At 32.1% G+C, this 19,720-nt stretch overlaps 1 protein-coding gene across 1 annotated transcript in view; it reads left to right on the top strand.

Moving 5' to 3' along the window:
- The window catches only part of ighd (immunoglobulin heavy constant delta), a 100,889-nt gene that overhangs the window by 9,140 nt on the left and 72,029 nt on the right, over window positions 1-19,720 (top strand). The window lies entirely within an intron of this gene.

Below are 19,720 nucleotides of genomic sequence, written 5' to 3'. Positions count from 1 at the left end.
AATGTTATTTAATTTGAAAGAACATTTCTCAAAAAAATAGATATTTGTTATGTTTAAGTTCATAAAATGATTAATTTTCATTTTGTATTAATGATTGGCATCTGGTCTACTTTGAAAGTCACCCCTACTATAAAATGTGTAAAGGATTTACTACACTATTGGGAAAGTAATTTTTATTATTATAATTATTATTATTTATTTAGTCGGCTTAAAAAATGTTCACAGAAAACCTATTAACAAATATTCTGTATGTTTAATTTGAAATTCAATACAATTTTTTATTTCATTTGTCTTAAAAACAGTAACCCTTATTGAAGTAAAACATATTTTGATATTAAAGTTTTAAATTAAGTTGACTTTCTTGTTAAATAACTGCAAATGGATGGAACTTTTTGAACTACTAATAAGAAAATGAAGCAATTTTGAATCATGAGTTGTGTAAATAAGTTTAGAATGAAAGTTTGTAATATTTGTTTAAATTTTTTTATATTGTGTATTTTATGTTCTATGAAAACCAATTTTCTTTTTTACAAAAGTGATGTTGTAAAATATATCTTAAATATGTCACAAATGTGCACAAATATAAAAATGCTTTTGTCGGTTAGATTTGTAACACGAAAACAAAAGCACCTCTGCAAAAAACAAAAACAAATTTAAAATAGAAATGTTTGATTGCACACCTTGTTATGTTTTACTACAATAGTGCAGCTATTTCTTTTTATTTACAGGGTATTTGCAGTACTGTAATGATAAGAAATAAGGCATATTACATTTCTGTAATCTATTAGTAAACTACTTTTATATCTGTATCTAATAAAACACTGCAGCACAGAAACGAGGTGCTGATGGTAAAGATGTTTCTAGAAAGTTGATAGAAGCACCTGTTTTGCTGTTGTGAGCACAAACAGGAAGTGAAACAGACAGCCTGAAAAGCAATGGGCTCTCACATGCTAATTTTGATCAACAGAAAGAGCTGAAAAAAAAAAAAGAAAAAAAAAACAGGTGTTGCCTCCAAAGCATCAACCATATTTCCAGGAACTTCATTTAAAACTAAGCTGCTACACCATGATATAGTATGTTATATGCCAGATTGCAAGAATCACTCCCTCTATAAACACTAAAATAGTATTAAAGTAGCCTAATGCTTAAGATTTATTATGCAACTAAAAAGATATATTGTTTTATTTTATTTTTTTAGAAAATAAAATATAGCTTTTTAGGTTTACTGAACATACAATATTTAATCAAGAAGACAATAATTCAGTGATTTGTGTCCAAAGAATTTAAAGTTCAATATAAAATTAAAAAGCTATGATCTTGTGTTTTGTAAATAAATAATTAAATTGGTATTTTACACTTGAGTGTTCTCTAAAATAAAAGTACTAAGAAAGTACAGTAGTATAATTAAATTAGTGTATTTAAAAAAGAGTATGTGTAAGTAATATTGGCTAGAGAAAATGTTCTTGGCTTGGATAAATAAGAAACATAACTGGTTTGAAACCTTCACTCAGCTGCATACTGATGTTATTTTAATGTGAAAAAAAACACAATGTTTTTCTAAAGAACTAGAACGTTTAAAAGGTTCTGTACAGAACCAAGCATGGCTATATGTGATATTGCTCCACAGATGCAGACTACAGAGTGCAGCAGATATGAAAAATGAAACGGACAAAATACATTTAAATGTGTTTAATTTTTTTATCTTATTATTTGCGATGTTTAAACAAGAATTTTCCCCTGTATTGTCTTACTGTCTGTATCCTGTTGTGTATTTGAATATGCGGTCTCAAGGGATTTTCTCATATATTTGAATCTTTAATCTCAGGGGACCCTGAAAACCATCTCTGCACCTGCTTTCAGTTACGCACTGAAAGGTTAAGTTGAGTTATTGAAATAGAAAAAGCAAGTATTTTGCATCTGGGCAAAGACTTTCAGAGACAGCACCCTTTGACTGTTTTGTACTTAAAGGTTTATATTTAGCTAATTTACTTATTTACATATATTCATGTAATTTGCTGTAACTTTGAGAGATATTTCTATGATCATCCCAATAAAATCAGAGAGAAAACATGAATTGTTTCCACTAATTGTAGGGAATTTGAACATTGGGGCATCAATATTAGACATTTAGCTGCCTTGCTTTCCACAGAAAACTATTGTGCCTTATTGTTGGTCTTAACAAACTGAATTCGCAATGAAAGTGATAAAATTGCTAAATGGTTGCCCTTGGTCTAATTAAACTGTACTGACCTATTGCACATTTTATTAGGGAGTATATCTGAAATGTAACTTTCATCAATAATAATAATAATAATAATAATAATAATAATAATAATAATAATAATAATAATAATAATAATAATAATAATAATAATAATAAATTGGAGATAAAGATATAAAAAGCCCAACTAGAATTTGAATTCCCTGCTGAAAATTGGAGCTCAGCAGTGGTGCTGTGATATAGTATAGGTGTTTTTTAAAGTGGTGTTACTAGGGGTTGACTAAGCTAATCGGTTTTTGCTTGGTGTTGCTAGGCTGTTGATAAGAGCATCTGAGCCAATCAGCTTTTAGTATGAGAATTGAGAGTCTTTTATTTACAATTACACAATGTCTCACAGAAAGAGACTCCAAAACATCACCATATTATTTATTAATTTTTTTTAAATTTTTTTTTAATAAAGATTATCCTTGGATTAAAGGAGCATTGATGTAATATTCAGTTTCTTCATAAGTCTTAATTTACAGAAAAGCAAGCTGTATTATTCTCCAGCGTGATTTAATTAACTCGGTCTCACGCCTTAATTATCTCATTCCCACGCATTAGTATCTCATTCCCACGCCTTAACCATCTCGTTCCCACGCCTTAATTATCTCGTTTCTAAGGCGTGGCCACGCTTTTTATTTATTTATTTTTTTTACACAATGTCACCTTAAGGGCTCCGTAGTTTTTAGATGGTTGTTAATGTGTTTGCTAGGTGGTTGTTAAAATGTTGCACGTATTGTAAAATATTGTATGCTGGGGGTGCTGCGAGGACCATCGGTTTGAATCTCGGTCATGCTGCTTGCTGTCAGCAGCCGGAGTCTGAGAGAGCACGATTGGCCTTGCTTTCTATGGGTGGGTTGGTGAAGCTCTCTTCCCACATTACTCCCAAGGTGATGGTGGTCAGCACAGACGTCTGTTAGCTGATGTATCAGAGCTGAGTAGCTGCGCTTTCCTCTCAGTACGCTGGCTATTTAGTAATGTTACATCAACAGAAGTATATAAAGAGGCGGTGGCTGACTTTACATGTATCGGAGGAGGCATGTGCTAGTCTTAACCCTCCTAGTGTTTGGGGCATTGCTAGTGATAGGGGGAGTGTAGCTGAGTGGATGGGGTAATCAGTATAGCTAAATTGAGGAGAATAGCGGGATACAAATGTTGTAAGCTAATACTTTTGTTCAAATGGTGGAGTTAAAAAAACATGGAAACAACTTTGGGTAATAAAACTGTGTTCATAAGGATACTAAATGTGGGATACTAAATGGAGAGAAGCACAATTTTGCCATCAGCATAAATTCATGGTATTATTAACAATTGTGCCAAATTTGGCGTTTGGTGCTTGCAGCTCGAAAAATGTGTCCTGTTGAGAGGTTTGAATTTTTGTTTAATAATAAAGATAGAAGCACACTGTTCCTGATCAGGTTGTCAGGGTTGGAATGAGGTTTAAATCTCGAATACTGAAAGAGAAGTAGCTGTATAAAAATGTGGAATAATTAATAAATAATGGGAGGGGGGGCTCTAGGATAAAAAAACAACTCTAGCAGAGCCTAGTACAAAATATTCTGCTAAATATCTTCATACTGTGTCAGTTTGACTCCCTTAAAACAGCAACACTGTCTAGTAGGATATGGAAATTGGGGGGGGAATAAGGCTATTTAAACATGAAGCAAGAATTCCCTGTCCACTCTGTCCTTTTGGGATAATCCCACCCCTTTACAAAAGTAATCTTTTACATCAGTGAAATAAACTTTCACACTGTTTTATTTTTCAAAGAACTAAAAGCCCTTTCTGCATATTGTGCAATTAATTCTATTAATTTTACATATTACATTAATAATATTTCTCACAGCGCCTCCATACTTCAATAAAACCTGGTGGATGGATGTATGACAGGAAATAAAATGTGAACAGCTGTAAAAAAAAAAAAAAAAAAAAAAAAAAATATCCCCACAAAAACAATACACTGGCGCCCTCTGGTGACGAAACCGAGCTATAAGTTTTTTACTTCCTACTAAACAGCATTAAATACATAAACTAAAAAAAAAAGAGTTTGGCGCCCTCTAGTGTCACAATTGTGTATTTACTGCTGTTTACTGCTGTGTTGTGTTTTACCGTGGGAAATCTCAAACGCCATTTAAAGAAAATGCTCTATTAATACTGCATTTGATAAACAGTGCGACAATGGCAGAGTTTGTAATAAAATACGTAAACTTATGTAAATAACCAAAAAATTGGTTATTGCCCAAAATTATTGACAGATCTTTAGTTGGACAAAATCAGCTTTACAATATTAACCTCCCCTATACATAAAGTGTGTAAATCAATGTACATCAATCAATCATAACATTGCACTAATGTTTGTTGGAGCAGTCTGCATGACTATAGGCTTGGTTTAATACACCTGCACTGTATAAAACATGCTGTGAAATCCGCAGTAGTATACTGTGTTCTTGCACGATTAACTACTGTAAATACTTTTACAGTATTATATTCTAATAAAATGATAAAATCGCAGTAATAATCTTACTACTGTAGAAAATTACAGTAATACACTGTAATAATCCACTAATGGACAGTCAAAGGGGGCAGTAGTTATTTGGAAGAATAAGAAGAAAAAGAAGAAGAAGAAGTTTGAAAAGTTTTAAAAAATTATATAGCGCAATGCTGTTTCTTGACTAACTAAAATCTAAATCTAATTATGTTTTAATATCACAGTAGTCAAAGTAATGAAATCAGAATAAGGCTGCTAGATGAAAAAGCAAAAAATAAAACTTAGCTAAGCTAAATTTTAATTAGATCTAACGTTTGCCAGCCTGGCCTGTTTAACTTTGAAACTTGCTCTTAAATCTTCTGTGTTTGTTCTATATTTTTCAATTAAGAGTTTTATTTTTCTATAAAAAATTGACTTGCCCTGGGAGCCTCTTATTAACATGATGTGCTTAATAAATCAGTTTGGTGATTGTGTATATTAACCTTCATTTTCATTTCTGTTTGGTTTCTTGTCAGAATGAATCCTGACTCCAGCAAGTGCAGTGAAAAGTTCAAGAAAAGCCGGAAAACTGGAAGAACTGTAAAGCGAAAACATCAGATATGAATCCATGCGTCATTTCTTTCACAAGGGACTTCAACGTTTAACTGGCAAAACAATTAGACTAAACTGTTGTAAAGAGTATTAGTTACTGTGTCTCTGCAGATTTTGTTGAACAATAAAAAATGTCATGCAGTACATGGCATTAAAGAAATGCTTATGTTTAACAGTGATATCCCATGCTTCATAACTTCAGAAAAAAGTAAATTATATATATATATATATATATATATATATATATATATATATATATATATATATATATATATATATATATATATATATATATATATAAACACCTACTGACATGTTTTCTGCATATTGCATATTGTCTTGCACTATATAATAACATTATAACTTGTATTAAACAAATACGTCCACATAATAATAACAGTTAATTTTGTGTAAAATTTTATTAAAAAGCTTTTAATAAAATTAAAGTATACTTTGTCCTTTTTATAACGTTTAGTTAAACACTGCTTTTGAAAACAGATGTTACAAATGTTTTAGTTAAATCACCTGACAAAATACAATAAACAATGAACAAACAATCTTGTCATTTAAAGGTGATTTCCCAAATACTGGTATTGTGGAAGACGTTTTTATTTTACAGTGCTGGTGATAAACTAGTTCATTAACAATGAAGAATAAAAAAAAGTAATAGTATTATTATGTTGTGTTTATTATGTGTCTAAAAACAAATACAATAATATGGACATTCGGGTCTTTCCATATGTATGAAATAAATCAGAAAATAGAGATACGACAAGATACGAGAAACGCATTTTAACATGTCAAAAAGAATCCAGACCCGTGAGAATAATCACTGTAAATGATGTATTTGATTTTATTTATATTATTTAAAAAGCAGTCATAAAGACTTGTATGAACATTTACAAATACTGCTTAGTATAAAACAGCAATATGCCATACAGTTTTCAGGTAATCCTAATATTAAATTAATTCATGTTCTTTGATTTAGTAGATACACTGGTAATGTAAACTGGAGGGCGGTTTTTGTCATATGGTGTATGACTGTGTATATAGCGGGGGCCACAGTGATTAAAGCCTTTACAAAAACTTCTTCTAGGGTTGAAAAGCACTGTGTGCTAATATCTGAAGAGTTGTGTGTATTGTTCTAATCTAATGTAGGTATTTTGAAACTGGAGGACTGGATTTTAGGTTAAACATAAGGTTAAAAGATAATAGTAAAGCATTTTAGTTAGTAGATTCCTCAGGTTTTAATATTATTAAGACAGATTCAGATCTCAGAAAGTGGAAAACATTGAGAGACACACTCATGTTGCAACAAAAAACAAAGAAAATCTTTGTCAGGAAAATGTAAGACACATTGCTAACATAAAATAATCATGTTCTGTAAAATGAAGACACTGTTTTTAAATTATTGTATTGTTGCTGGAAGCAGAAATACAAAATAAGAGATGACCGTTAAGTGGAGCTAGGCAAAGCAAGGCAAGTTTATGTATATAGCACCTTTCATACACAACATGTCATTCAAAGTGCTTTACAAACTAGAAAATACCAAGAGAAGTCAAATTAGTTCTTTTCTCAGTCGCTTTGATGCATTTCTCAAATCAGAATTAATATTTGCACCACACTGTGAGCATTTCTCAAACAGTTTGTATAAACAGCACCACATAATAGATGAGCAGCAAATGCTTGTACTGCACTCTAAATTCTTTATCCATTCCCCAAAGGTAGATATTTATATCAGTGAATGTGAACGAGTCATCAGAATAAACAGTTCTTTAGTCATTGATTATTAACAAGTCAGTCAAAATGATTAGTCATGTGATCGTCTTTCAGTTAACTCTATAAGGACTTTACAAAATAAAAGTTTTGATGTCTGAGTGAGAATTATTAAAAAATTATGCACTTTTTCCTGTGAATCATAAATCAGTTTCAGCTGTACAAAAATACCAATTACTGTTTATGAGAACCTGACTACAAGAAATTGGACAGAATTCACTTTTATGATCTTATTGTTTATACAGTAATTTATTCAGAGAGCATGCCATTTTACCACAGAACACAAAGACATCAGTTCAGGGGATATTTACCAGAAAGAAATTCTAATAGAAATGTATAAAATCTGCTTTACAGACTCTAATAACTAGTTTAACTGAATTAAATGTAAGGATGTTCCCAGTGAACTTTGCTGGTGGGTAAACCAGTCCAGCAGAATAATGTATAATATATTGTGATCTGTATGACAGAAGCAATTAATAGTTTGTAAAACAGCAGAGAGTTGTACAAAATAATTTCAGGTTTGTATAAAATAAATGAGAAATGGCTTCTGTGATGAGCACAAATGACAAGATGATGTGCAAATTGAACTGGTTTTAAGATTCAATTCTGACATGAGAAATGCTCCAAAGCAACTGAGAAAAACTGTAAAAAAAAAAACATGTAAAAGAATAACAATAAAACATTTCATACAAATGAAACATAATTCAAACATGATTAAAATAATATATTTAAAATAATTAAAATTAATAAAATGAATTAGAATAAAGTGCCATTACAGAATAAAAGTGCGCGGAGCTGCTGTGGTTTAAACTAGATCTAGAGCTAGCGCACCAACACACAGCAAGCAAGCTAGCGATATACCTGAACACACACAAGCCTTTATCCACTTATGCCTACAACAAACTGATTACATTATCAATTAAATGTCTCTGGTAAAAAAAATTATAAAATATAATTTACAAATAGTTTATTTTGGTAATTATATGCTTATTAGCTATGGAAATTGTGCCTCTCTAACATTTCTCTCACACATGTTATTACGTAGTAAACAGTAAAAAAAGTGTTATTCCTCCACATTAATCTCCTGATCTAAATCTGATGAACTGAGATGGTGATTTGAGGTGAATTAATTGGGATGAGCTGAAGCTTCACAGTGTGAAGGAAAAGCAGCAGCTATTGTTCAGCACCTCCAGGAACTCCTTCATTCAAGATGCTGAGAAAACTATTCCAGGTGATTCTTCCTCATGAAGACACTGAGATTAAAATTAAAACCAAGAGTGTGCAGATGTGGTACATAGATGAATCTAAACAATAAAACAGATTCTGTTTTTTTAACACTTTTTGTTTACAGTATATTTCTGCCTGTGTTCCTGTATAGCTTTAATATAGTCTTCAATATTACATTTACAATGTACAAAATCATAAAAAGAAAGAAAACACACTGACTGAGAAGATGTGTGTACAAACTTTTGATTGGTTCAGTAAAAAATATATAATATGCTTAAATATATACAAGTTTACAGTTCCTGTAAATATGGTGCATTTGAAATGTCTCTGTTTTTGTGATGATGTGTATCACTGTGACTGGAGTGGCCACAGTGATACACACCTTTACAAATACTGTATGCACAATTACAGGAACAAGCAGTGCAATAAAAACAATATAATAACACAATACCACCACTAAAATAAAATTAAATTAAATTAAATTAAATACTTATTTACTATAAAAATAAATTATATATAATGTATAAGTAATAAGTCATTTTGGTGTTGATTAGTTCTATTAAAAGAGATATATTACCACAATCACAACATTAATAATAATTTGTCCACCTATTTAATAAATAATATACTGTATTTATTATGATGTTTTATCCAAAAAAACAATGAAAAAATTTAATCCAGTGATAAATATTACAGTAAAGATCATTTGAAGACATAGTGAGCTAAAATGATAACTATAACTTTATATCCAGTCTTTTATTATATTATATTTATTATATTTAAATTATCCTTGTTTTTAGAAGAACATTTACAAAACTGCTAATAATAAAACAGAAACAGGAACACACTTTTCTGTATTTAGAAGCTTAAACAGTCTAAAGCTGGATCAGTGGATAAGCTGGGAATGAGGAATGAACTGGAGGGCGGTTTTTGTCATATGTTGTATGACTGTGTGATGGGAGCCACAGTGATTTAAACCATTACAAAAACCTGATGCAATATTAGATTAGACACTATTTAAAGTTTTTGGTACATAACTCAAATTGTATGTAATTTATTACGTACTAATACTCTTAAATCAATTATTTTAGTATCGTAACAATCAACCAATGCAGTGTTAATTTAACAGTGGCAGATTAGCTGTGTATTAGTACTAGTAGTACTACGAAAACCTTTATTATAAACTATTATTATTATTATTATTATTATTATTATTATTATTAGTCAGGATTATTATAAATACCAATAATAATATAATACAATATAATATTTCTAATATTATATAAATTTGGTGAATAAATAATTATTGTTATTAGTACTGTTGTAATTTTATTTTTTTTTTGCTGTTGTGGCTGATTAATAAAATATTTTTACATTAAATCTTAATCAATATTACTCTGTAAAAGAAATTATAAGGATTTTAACAGAACGATCATAATTGCGATGTCATTATATTATATTATTTATGTAATTAAAGAGCTACGATCATTATTTTAAGCAGCCAAATGTCTTCTTTTAGTTTTTTGTTTTTATTTATTCATAAAGCAGCAGTGGAGACACTGCAGTGTTGAGAAGCCCAGCGTTTCCGGCTGAGTTGAGCAACATCTGTCCGCTGAAGAGAGGCCAGAGAAGCGGTGAGCTGGAACTGTACTGTATTTCTTTTCTCTACTGATGAAGATATTTATCAGAAAGAAAGAGTTTTCTCCTGTGAACATGACCAATACGGACAACTCTCCTGAAGACTCTTCTACATGATGGACCAAAATACAGGATCAAGGTGAAGAACCTCAAATATTTGCAATATATGATCTGGATTTTAACAGTGAGATACTGGAAAAGTGGAGTTTTACTTGTTGCAGTAAATTAAGAATATGAGATGGAATAAGAACAGTGGACGGAGGACGTACAGACTGTGCAGACTGTGCTGTACAGACTGGGGTTTTTGTACAGCAGTATTTGACTGTGATAACTACGACCACTGTGATTTACAGGATGACAAAAACCTCCAGGCTAAGAAATCAGGGTTTGGGAGATGCCACAGCAAAACAGGTTGAAATGGAGGAGAAGAGAGGGACGTGTCATGATCATCTCTAAAGGAATCACCCATGTGACCTATCACAAACAAAAAAAGATGTTTTTATGATTTTATACTGTGGTGTGTATGTTAGCAATGTTTTCTTTTGCTATGTTTAGTTACTCTCAATTAATCAATTTAATCATTCACTTTTCCTAGATATGGAATTAGAGTAAAGGGATTGTACTCCTTGGACAGCCCAGGATTAAATTAATAGGCCTTTTAATATGTTATTCTCAATGGGACAATATAGAACCATTATTTACATCATTTGATATAATGCTACCGGAATGATGAAAATACTGAATGTAGTCTACATTGGGTAATTGTGTTCTACACACTGATAAACCGTGATTATATGCAGTATAAAAAAAGGTTTTGAGATGTTTTCATGATGAAAACATTTATATGGCGTATAGAACCATTGTTGCAGAGCCACAAAGATCAGTTCAAACAAAGGACAATCTAAGTATTTAAATAGTTGTTGCTTAAGAATTCTGGAAGCTCGTTAGCTAACTTAATACAGTATAAAACTATTGTGACATGGATTATAATTCTCTCTCTTGGGTCCTTGGGTGATTTTATTTCAGTCCAGATTGACCATATTTGTATTTTTCTTTATCATTTTCTGAATTATTGGGTTTAATTGATTAGTTCATATATGACTAATTAGACCACAAGCTATCGACAAGTGAATTAATTGCTGAATAATACAATAGATTACAGAGAGACAGTAATTTACAACATTATGATAATAAAGAGGAGTGTAGCATTTAAACAGCTGATGGGTAAATTCTGTTACAAACCCTTGATGTTCTATATAAAAAGTCTGATCTGTGTAAATCTTAGATACACATTTTTAAATTTTACTAAGGTATATGGAGGCAACAGATGGAAATTCAGAGATAATGATTTTTGAAGCAGTATGCACTACCTTCTCTAGTTGATCCCTCTCATAGTTGGTTGTAAAAAGAAAGAAAAGTAAGGAAAAGGCAATAAAAGCTCTAAAGCACTGATCCAGAGAACTGTACTCTTATCACTTTAAAAAGTTGATTGTTCATGCAGATCTGCTCCTACAGTCAGTCTTATTGAGGGGAGGTGTTGTGCAGCGGACTATTTGTCATGGTGTGATTCACTGTGCATATAACAGCGCACCGTGATAGGAACTGTGACAAAATCCTCTTCAGCAGATTTGTGGTGTGTCTCGGGGGCGGACGTGGTGGGCACGCTTATCTACAGTGTTTTTATCATTTAGATTTTATATTTATTTATTTACTTTTAAATGAATGAATATTTATTGATTGAACTTGTCATACAATAAAATACAGTTTTCTGTTCTCTTTATTTTATTTTATAATTTATGTCATGCAAAAGTTTTCAAGGATCAAGTTTTCACATAGGCACATTTGAAACAACTACATTCTTTCCAAAAATAACTTAAAACTTAATTTTGTTCCACAGCATTACAGTTTTTAACACATATCAGTTGTGCATGAGCTTGGTGTGAGCTTTCTCCTTCGTCATTAAGACAGTACTGGTGAATTCTTTTATATCAGACTGAAGTTCAAACAAATCAACTCCTGATGCATCACCTATAACGCAGAAGGATCAAGAACACATCCGGGTATTTGCACCGTAATTTTAAATGGAACTGTTCTTGGCCTACAACCAATGACATTTTTCAAGACCACAAGAACACAATTATAGACAAGAACATGTCTTATTATCCCCCAAACTGAAAGAAAAACTTATATCAGCCATATAAATAAAAGCCAGATAATTTACCAGCACTAAAGTGTTTACATTTTTCTGTGGTTCTGGTCTAGTTTACCGGCATTAGCATTAACTGTTCTTGGTTATTTTACACAAATACAGTAAATCCTAACTTGGCAGTTACCATATGATTACTGTGGCTGTAAGGATAAGTAGTGTAGTATAAAAAATAAATAAAGTGTAGCTTATTTAAAATGAATAAATAACAAAGTTAATTTTGCTAGTTGGTGAAGGTTTATCTGTCCTCATGTTGAACCTGATGTCCTCCATTAATTCAAAAGGAAAACACAGCACTCTAGCTTCACAAAATAATGTTTGATTGCAGTGATTAAACTGTTATGTTTAATAATCAAAAATAAGGCCAATAAGTCTAAAAGCGGCGAGATTACGCAGTTTTAGTGCAGAAAACAGGCAAAAGAGTCTAAAAGCGGCGAGAATGCACAGTTTAAGTGCAGAAACCGGGCCAAAGTGTCAAAAAGCGGCAAGAATGCACAGTTTAAGCGCAGAAAACAGGCCAAAGAGTCTAAAAGCGGCAAGAATGCGCAGTTTTAGCGCAGAAATCCGGGCAAAAGTGTCTAAAAGGGGCGAGAATGCACAGTTTTAGCACAGAAAATGGGCCAAAGAGTCTAAAAGGGACAAGAATGCGCAGTTTTAGTGCAGAAAACAGGCCAAAGAGTCTAAAAGCGGTGAGAATGCACAATTTAAGTGCAGAAAACGGGCCAAAGAGTCTAAAAGCGGCAAGAATGCACAGTTTTAGCGCAGAAATCCAGGCAAAAGTGTCTAAAAGGGGCGAGAATGCACAGTTTTAGCGCAGAAAACCGGGCAAAAGAGTCTAAAAGGGGCGAGAATGCACAGTTTTAGCGCAGAAAACAGGCCAAAGAGTCTAAAAGGGGCATGAGTGCCCAGTTTTAGCGCAGAAAAACGGGCAAAAGAGTCTAAAAGGGGCAGGGATGCACAGTTTTAGCGCAGAAAACGGGCAAAAGAGTCTAAAAGGGGCGAGAATGCACAGTTTTAGTGCAGAAAACGGGTCAAAGAGTCCAAATGTGGCAAGAGTGCGCAGTTGTAGCCCTGGTTTAAATCATATGTGGTGCTTTTTTCAGGCAAAAACACTCGTATTGCTGAGATAAATTGATTCGTGTATTTGGCTTAGGTGCCTAAAACTTTTGCACATGTACTGTGTATTTTTATATTTTATATTTTTACGATTCATGAACTGTAGTGTTTACATACACTGTAATTTTATTATTTAATTTATTATTATTAAGTATTACGTGCAACAAAAAATTGGTAGTAAATGCCCAAATATTTTCTTGCTGACTCAACTTAGCCTTTGTTTAGGCCTATTGTTCAATTAAATGTAATTCAAACTTCGAACTGTAAGTGTACATACCAGGGCATTGGTGACTATTTAAACATTTACATTTAATACATATAAAGCTTATTCTTTATACCTCGGTGTTCCTCTGTGTTGAAGGCTATAAGAACAAATTAACACTTATTCTGCTGCTGAGAGTGGCTATATTTAAGTGCTGCAATTATCACTTGTGAAGGTGTAAATTCTATAATATTAGATGAATAAGTCTATTTTATTTTATTTAAGACTATTTTATTCAGTTTAGCTTTCAATTAGCATATAAAAGTCATAATGGTTGAACAAATTAGAATTGACTATATTTTACATGAAGGAATCGCTTTAAATTTAGGTTACAAATCATTTTGGTTTAACAAATTAAAAGATGTAAGTCTTCAGCATGAATACATCCATTTTTATTGCATAAAAACATAACCTTGTTGCAACCGATGTATATATTTTTTCATGTAAACCCACGTTAATACACACTTTTACAAAAAAAAAAAATAAATGTTTCTTTAACTGGTCTTATTGTTCTAATTGATTAACAATGCCCTGTAAATCCATTAAGAATGTCTACTTATTTGCTAAGTGTAAATAATTTAATAAATATTTTTTTTATATAAGATCAAGAGAAGTTCTATAAAACATGTTTGGCATAGACTGACTTAGGTGACCTTAATGAGGTTAGAATTATTAAATATATTAAATATGAACAGTGGATCCTCATTTTAGTTCTTTAAAGTCATTCAGGAAGATGTTTTTGTTATAGGGTGTATCACTGTGTATACGGGGGGTCACAGTGATTTAAACCATGACAAAAACCTTCTGCTGTGGCTGAAGTATTCTGCTCTGAAGACTCATAACTAAACATTCATATTTTTTGTTACAGGAACATAATAGACATACCATTATGGCTTAGTACTGCACACTCCTTAAAAAATACTATAATCCCTGTAACACAATAACCTACTATTTTTATTTTTCACATTTTGTCTATTTCAATTTGACTATTTGTCCATTTCATGCTGTCTCAAAATGTTATGATAAATGAACCTGTACAGATATGATTCTGGCTATATGTTTTTTCAATGACAGGAACAAGATTTTTTTTAGTGTTTTAATAAGGTTTTTTAGTCGAGGTCTTGTTGACCCCATTCCCTAACATGTATCAGTTAAATATATATGCAAATAATTGATAAATAATTGACAAATAAATCCTAAAATGATTGCAAACAGAAAGCTCTTCCCTATGAACCCATGAAAAACACAGCTTCACAACAGAATAATGTCATAAACAATGTTTATGCTGGAACAAACGTACTGAATCTGTGGAGGAAGCACATTTACACTCTGAAAAAGGCCATTGTAAAAAACACCCCAACCGTAAGAACCGAGCCTGTTTTAAAATATGATCAACTCTAACAAAAGCACACAGTCGTCTGTTTATTTTCTCTTATATCCTGTCGCAATAGTACAAAAGTACAGCTATGAAAGCTCATTTCTGACTGGTTTCTCAGCTCCATCTCCAGTTCATTAGTGGGTTCTGATTGGACAGTTATTACATTTAATTTTGGCATAAATATAGTGTTGCTCCTAGAGGAAATGTAATCCTGTGCATTGTGATTGCTTTTAAAAATTCACAGCTTCACACAGGGGAGTGTGTGCAATTCTGATACGAATTTAGCATTTGGTTTTGAAAATGTAAATTTCTTGTTGTGTATGGTTTTTTCAGTAAAGAGATCAAGTAGAGTAAAATGTAATGTAATAGTGGTTCTGCATTTTATTTTGGCACACATTCTGCATGGTATTGTGGAAAAGCATTTACATTTTTCCATGGTAGTCTTTGCTTTTTAATTTGGCACTAATTCCTCTCCATTCTTGCCAAATGTTTATTAAAGTAATCCATTGTCTGTGTGGTTCTATCAGCTATTGTTGAATGAGGGTTCTTGCTGTAGTTCACCTTAGTTTAATTCCCTTGCCCTTTACAAACTTATATTCCTCCAGATTCCTTTAATGGTTTGATTATATTATGTATGTAGATAAAGACATATGCAAATATGTCTTTATCTACATACATAATATAATCAAACCATTAAAGGAATCTGGAGGAATATAAGTTGCATATAAGTTGCATATAAGGGCATATGCAAATATTTCTTTTGCAAAAACTGTTTGGAAACATTTGAATACATGTTCATGCATTTGTTGGAAAAGTTGTCATAATTAATCAGTACCTATCACTTTTAATAGATGTTGGCCATGCTGCATACCGGGAACACCCTGCTTGCTAATACTATGTTATGACATCTACCTATTACATTATTACCCTTGTCATAGTAACCATAGATATTTATTCTTGCCCAACTTACTACTTTTAACACAGCAAATTTGAGAATTACATTTTTCCCTATTTTTCAGTTTCGCTGTCAGTGGTACTAATGTTATGGTTGATTTGTATTTATTTATTTATTTATTTATTTATATTTAATCTTTCACATTACCATTGTTTCAGTTAGCTTAATAGACACTGAGAAATGTTACAAAAGCAAAGTGTATTTTATTGAATTCCATTTAATACAAAACACTTACAATTCCTATTATTCACTTTCTACACTGATTAATAAAAAAGAAATTCTAAAGTGGTGAATTCTCTGTGGCTTGTTTATGTAATATTTGGTAATTGGCCGGAAATTTAGCTTGTCCTCTTTGAAACAGGTGTTTCCTGTTAAGACTTTAGAGCCTCTCTACTTACCATCAGTCTGCAGTTCAAAACTAACTGAAATCGTTTTCTCCAGAATTACTATTTCCCTCAGCTCATGGAGAATTCGATCCATAGTCTTTACAATCTTTAGGTTTGCTATGATGAACTCTCTCTGAAATATGGGTGGCATAGTATGGCTGACCCTGCGCTCTGACTGTGAATTTTTAAGCCTGACAATGCAGTGAAACAAATGTGTGCAATGCACAAGTGTATAAATATCATGACAAGAAAAGTTACTTTAATTGCTTTACTAGTTAAATACAGTGGATTTCAAGTGTTAGCATTTTTAATGTGGTAGAAACGTATATATTTTCTCTACGATTTCACATTTCTGACTTGTTGTTTTGAAATATACATTTTAGGGCTGGGGTTCAGAGAAGAAGAAGAAGGCTAACAACATCGGCAGTGAAGTATCAATCATTCAGATGGCTGAACCAAATTAAATAATTCAGTTTGTTCAAGTGGCTGCAAAAGGGACAACTGCGTTTCTGAAAAGCGATCAATCTAGGTAAATAACAAACAAACTAACACCAACAAACCAAAAAACATAGAAATGTGTTTTAATCATTATTATTTTAAACATTATGTAAGTAACAACAGGACATACTTATGCATTGTGAAACACTTTTTTTCTAAGTTAACACTAGGGGTGGGCGATATGGGAAAAAATTGTATCACGATTTTTTGCATAAAATCACCATTTCGATTTTTTATCACGATCTTCCATCCAAAAAAAATGATTTTTTTTTTTACGGTCCGGTAAACATTTTTATTGTAATTAAATACAAAATGCAAGATATTATTTGTCTGTTTTAATAAGCACAATTTTAAATAAAATTTAATATTTTTATTTTTTTTTATTTACTCATTCTCATATTTAAAATACCTAATACAGATAAGAGCGAATAAATAATGCATATATTACATTTAATATACAATAAATATATAAATATACTATATATATATATATATATATATATATATATATATACATAAATATATATATATATATATATATATATATATATATATATATATATTATTATTATGTATATTAATCACTCTTATTTGTATTAGGTATTTTAAAATTGTGCTTATTAAAACAGACAAATAATTTTGTATTTAATTACAATAAAAATGTTTACCGGACCGTAAAAAAAAATGCATCACAGAGCTGCTCTAGGATGCCTCTCTTCTAGGGCTCTACATCTGTTACATCCTTGCTTTATGACAGATCCGGAAACAAAAAACTGAGTGGAAACCTGCATAAGTTGAAGCTGTTCAATCACTGTTTAATTCATCTCTCTCTCGCTATGTTACAGGCGCTCTTTCGCTCTCTCTCTCTCTCTCTCTCTCTCTCTCTCTCTCTCTCTCTCTCTCTCTCGCCCGCTGTGTCCTATGCTCTCTCTCTCGCCCTTTACATATATTTAATAGCAGCGTAGCATGTGCACGCAGCACTATGCGTGTGTATTAGTACGCATGCCTGTGTTTAGTTTTGCGTACCATTTCGTACGCATGGGAAATGAGACTGGGTTGCGGCGGGAACCAGCATTAAAAAAAGTAATTGCGCTGATTGGCAAAGGCGATCTATACGATTTCTCTAATTTGGTAGATCGCCTGCGATTCTCCACTCGTCCTCGCCATTGACGATTTTATATTGTCAGATCGCACACCCCTAGTTGACACCCTACAGTTTGCCCAGATGAACGGACACAATGTCAGTCAATAGCTTCTAATAATTTCATATTATCTGCAAATTCACTACAGAGTGCCCTTTACGATACATGTAGGTGGATTAAAACGCTGATAGTGTGTATAGGGATAAGCGTCTCATCGTCGGCACCTACAACACCCCCAAATTCCCAGCCTGGTGGGAAATTTAGTAGCATAGAAGTAGTCCCTGATAACTGAGTTCACCAATTTTACTACAAGCTACAGACTAGGACTGTTATAGTATAGTATAATATATTATAATATATATAGTATAATATAATATGAAACCTCCATAAAAAAAAACATGATTATTGATTGTGATGTTTGGTCCCTTTGGGAATGGTGGCCTCTGGTGTGTAAGGGTTTGGCAAACACTGTTTAATTTGTTATTAATCTTAAGTACGATTTTGCTAATTACTTAGCGTTACAAAGCTTTTGAGAAACGCAGCCCAGAGCAATTGTTGTGGTCAGAATCCTCACAATGCATAGTTAAATTTCTGAGCATGTGCGGATATGTGCATCATGCTATAGTGAAAACACAATGAGACAGGGTGTTCAGTTTGAGCGCTCAGATTGATCTTTTTTTTTCTCCTTTATTCAACTATATAAAAACTTGAAGTCACATTTACTATTTTCACTTACAATTGAACTCTTTGCTGTTTCACATCATAATGTTGCATGATATCTGCACTTCACACAGATTCACAAAGAAGCTAATTTCAACTTCTCATATAACATAAACCTGTTTATCACAGAAAACAGCCATATATACATGACCCTTAACTTACTACTAAAAACTACTAGCTCACTACTATGTGTTTATTTAAAACTCATAACTCCTATCAACTGTAGCTCATTTAACTGGCATCAATCTATAAGAGGCTCTAACTTCACTTAACAGGGCCAAACTGGCTCTTTAATAGAAAATACAATTATATAGGACTATTGGAAACACAAGCTTAATTTACAGTGACCTAGTATAATTGACATATTTATAGATATTAATGTTCTCTAATGTTAATGTCCTTTGCTGTCAGGGGAGTTTTAGCCACCAAGATATTTAGGAAAAAGAAAGCTAATGTTGCCTTCAAACGTATGGAGGCAGGCTGTGCACACAACATATCTAACAATGAAATTAAAGGTTTGATACGATTCATGTTAGGTTCTTGTTGCTCAATGTCTACAAGGGGTATGTGCAATCAATTATTATTACACTATAAAAAGTGTATTTGAGTAGTAGTTAACGTAATGCAATATTTTAAATGAGAACAAGGTAAAATATAACTGCACTACTGCCTGAATTAAAAAAAAATATATTGTAACTTTAATACCACAGAAATTTGGGAACACTTACAGTATGTCCTGAATATATCAAACTAACTCAAAAATAATTATTTGAGATACACACTCAGATCATTTGTATAAGTTTGACTTTTTGACATTGTTTGACTTAAGGTGGATTAATTTAGTTCCGTTACACTAACAGATGTGATTCATTTCAGTAAAATATGGTAAACTTTAGGGTGTGTTTTGCATTGTAGTGCAGCATTAAAACAGAGTAAAACAGATTTCCTATCGGCTCCTGCGCCCATTAATTTGCATACTGGGTCCCCCCCCCCACCTTTTCTGACATCCATGATCAGCTATCCCCCCCAGGCTACCTTCGCATATTTGTACTTTTAGTATATAAGATGGTACAG

This window comes from Astyanax mexicanus, chromosome 19 (assembly GCF_023375975.1).
Source record: "Astyanax mexicanus isolate ESR-SI-001 chromosome 19, AstMex3_surface, whole genome shotgun sequence".
Lineage (NCBI taxonomy): Eukaryota > Metazoa > Chordata > Actinopteri > Characiformes > Acestrorhamphidae > Astyanax > Astyanax mexicanus.
The sequence above is the reverse complement of the archived record's forward strand: the minus strand, read 5'-3'. Positions and strand labels throughout refer to the sequence as shown.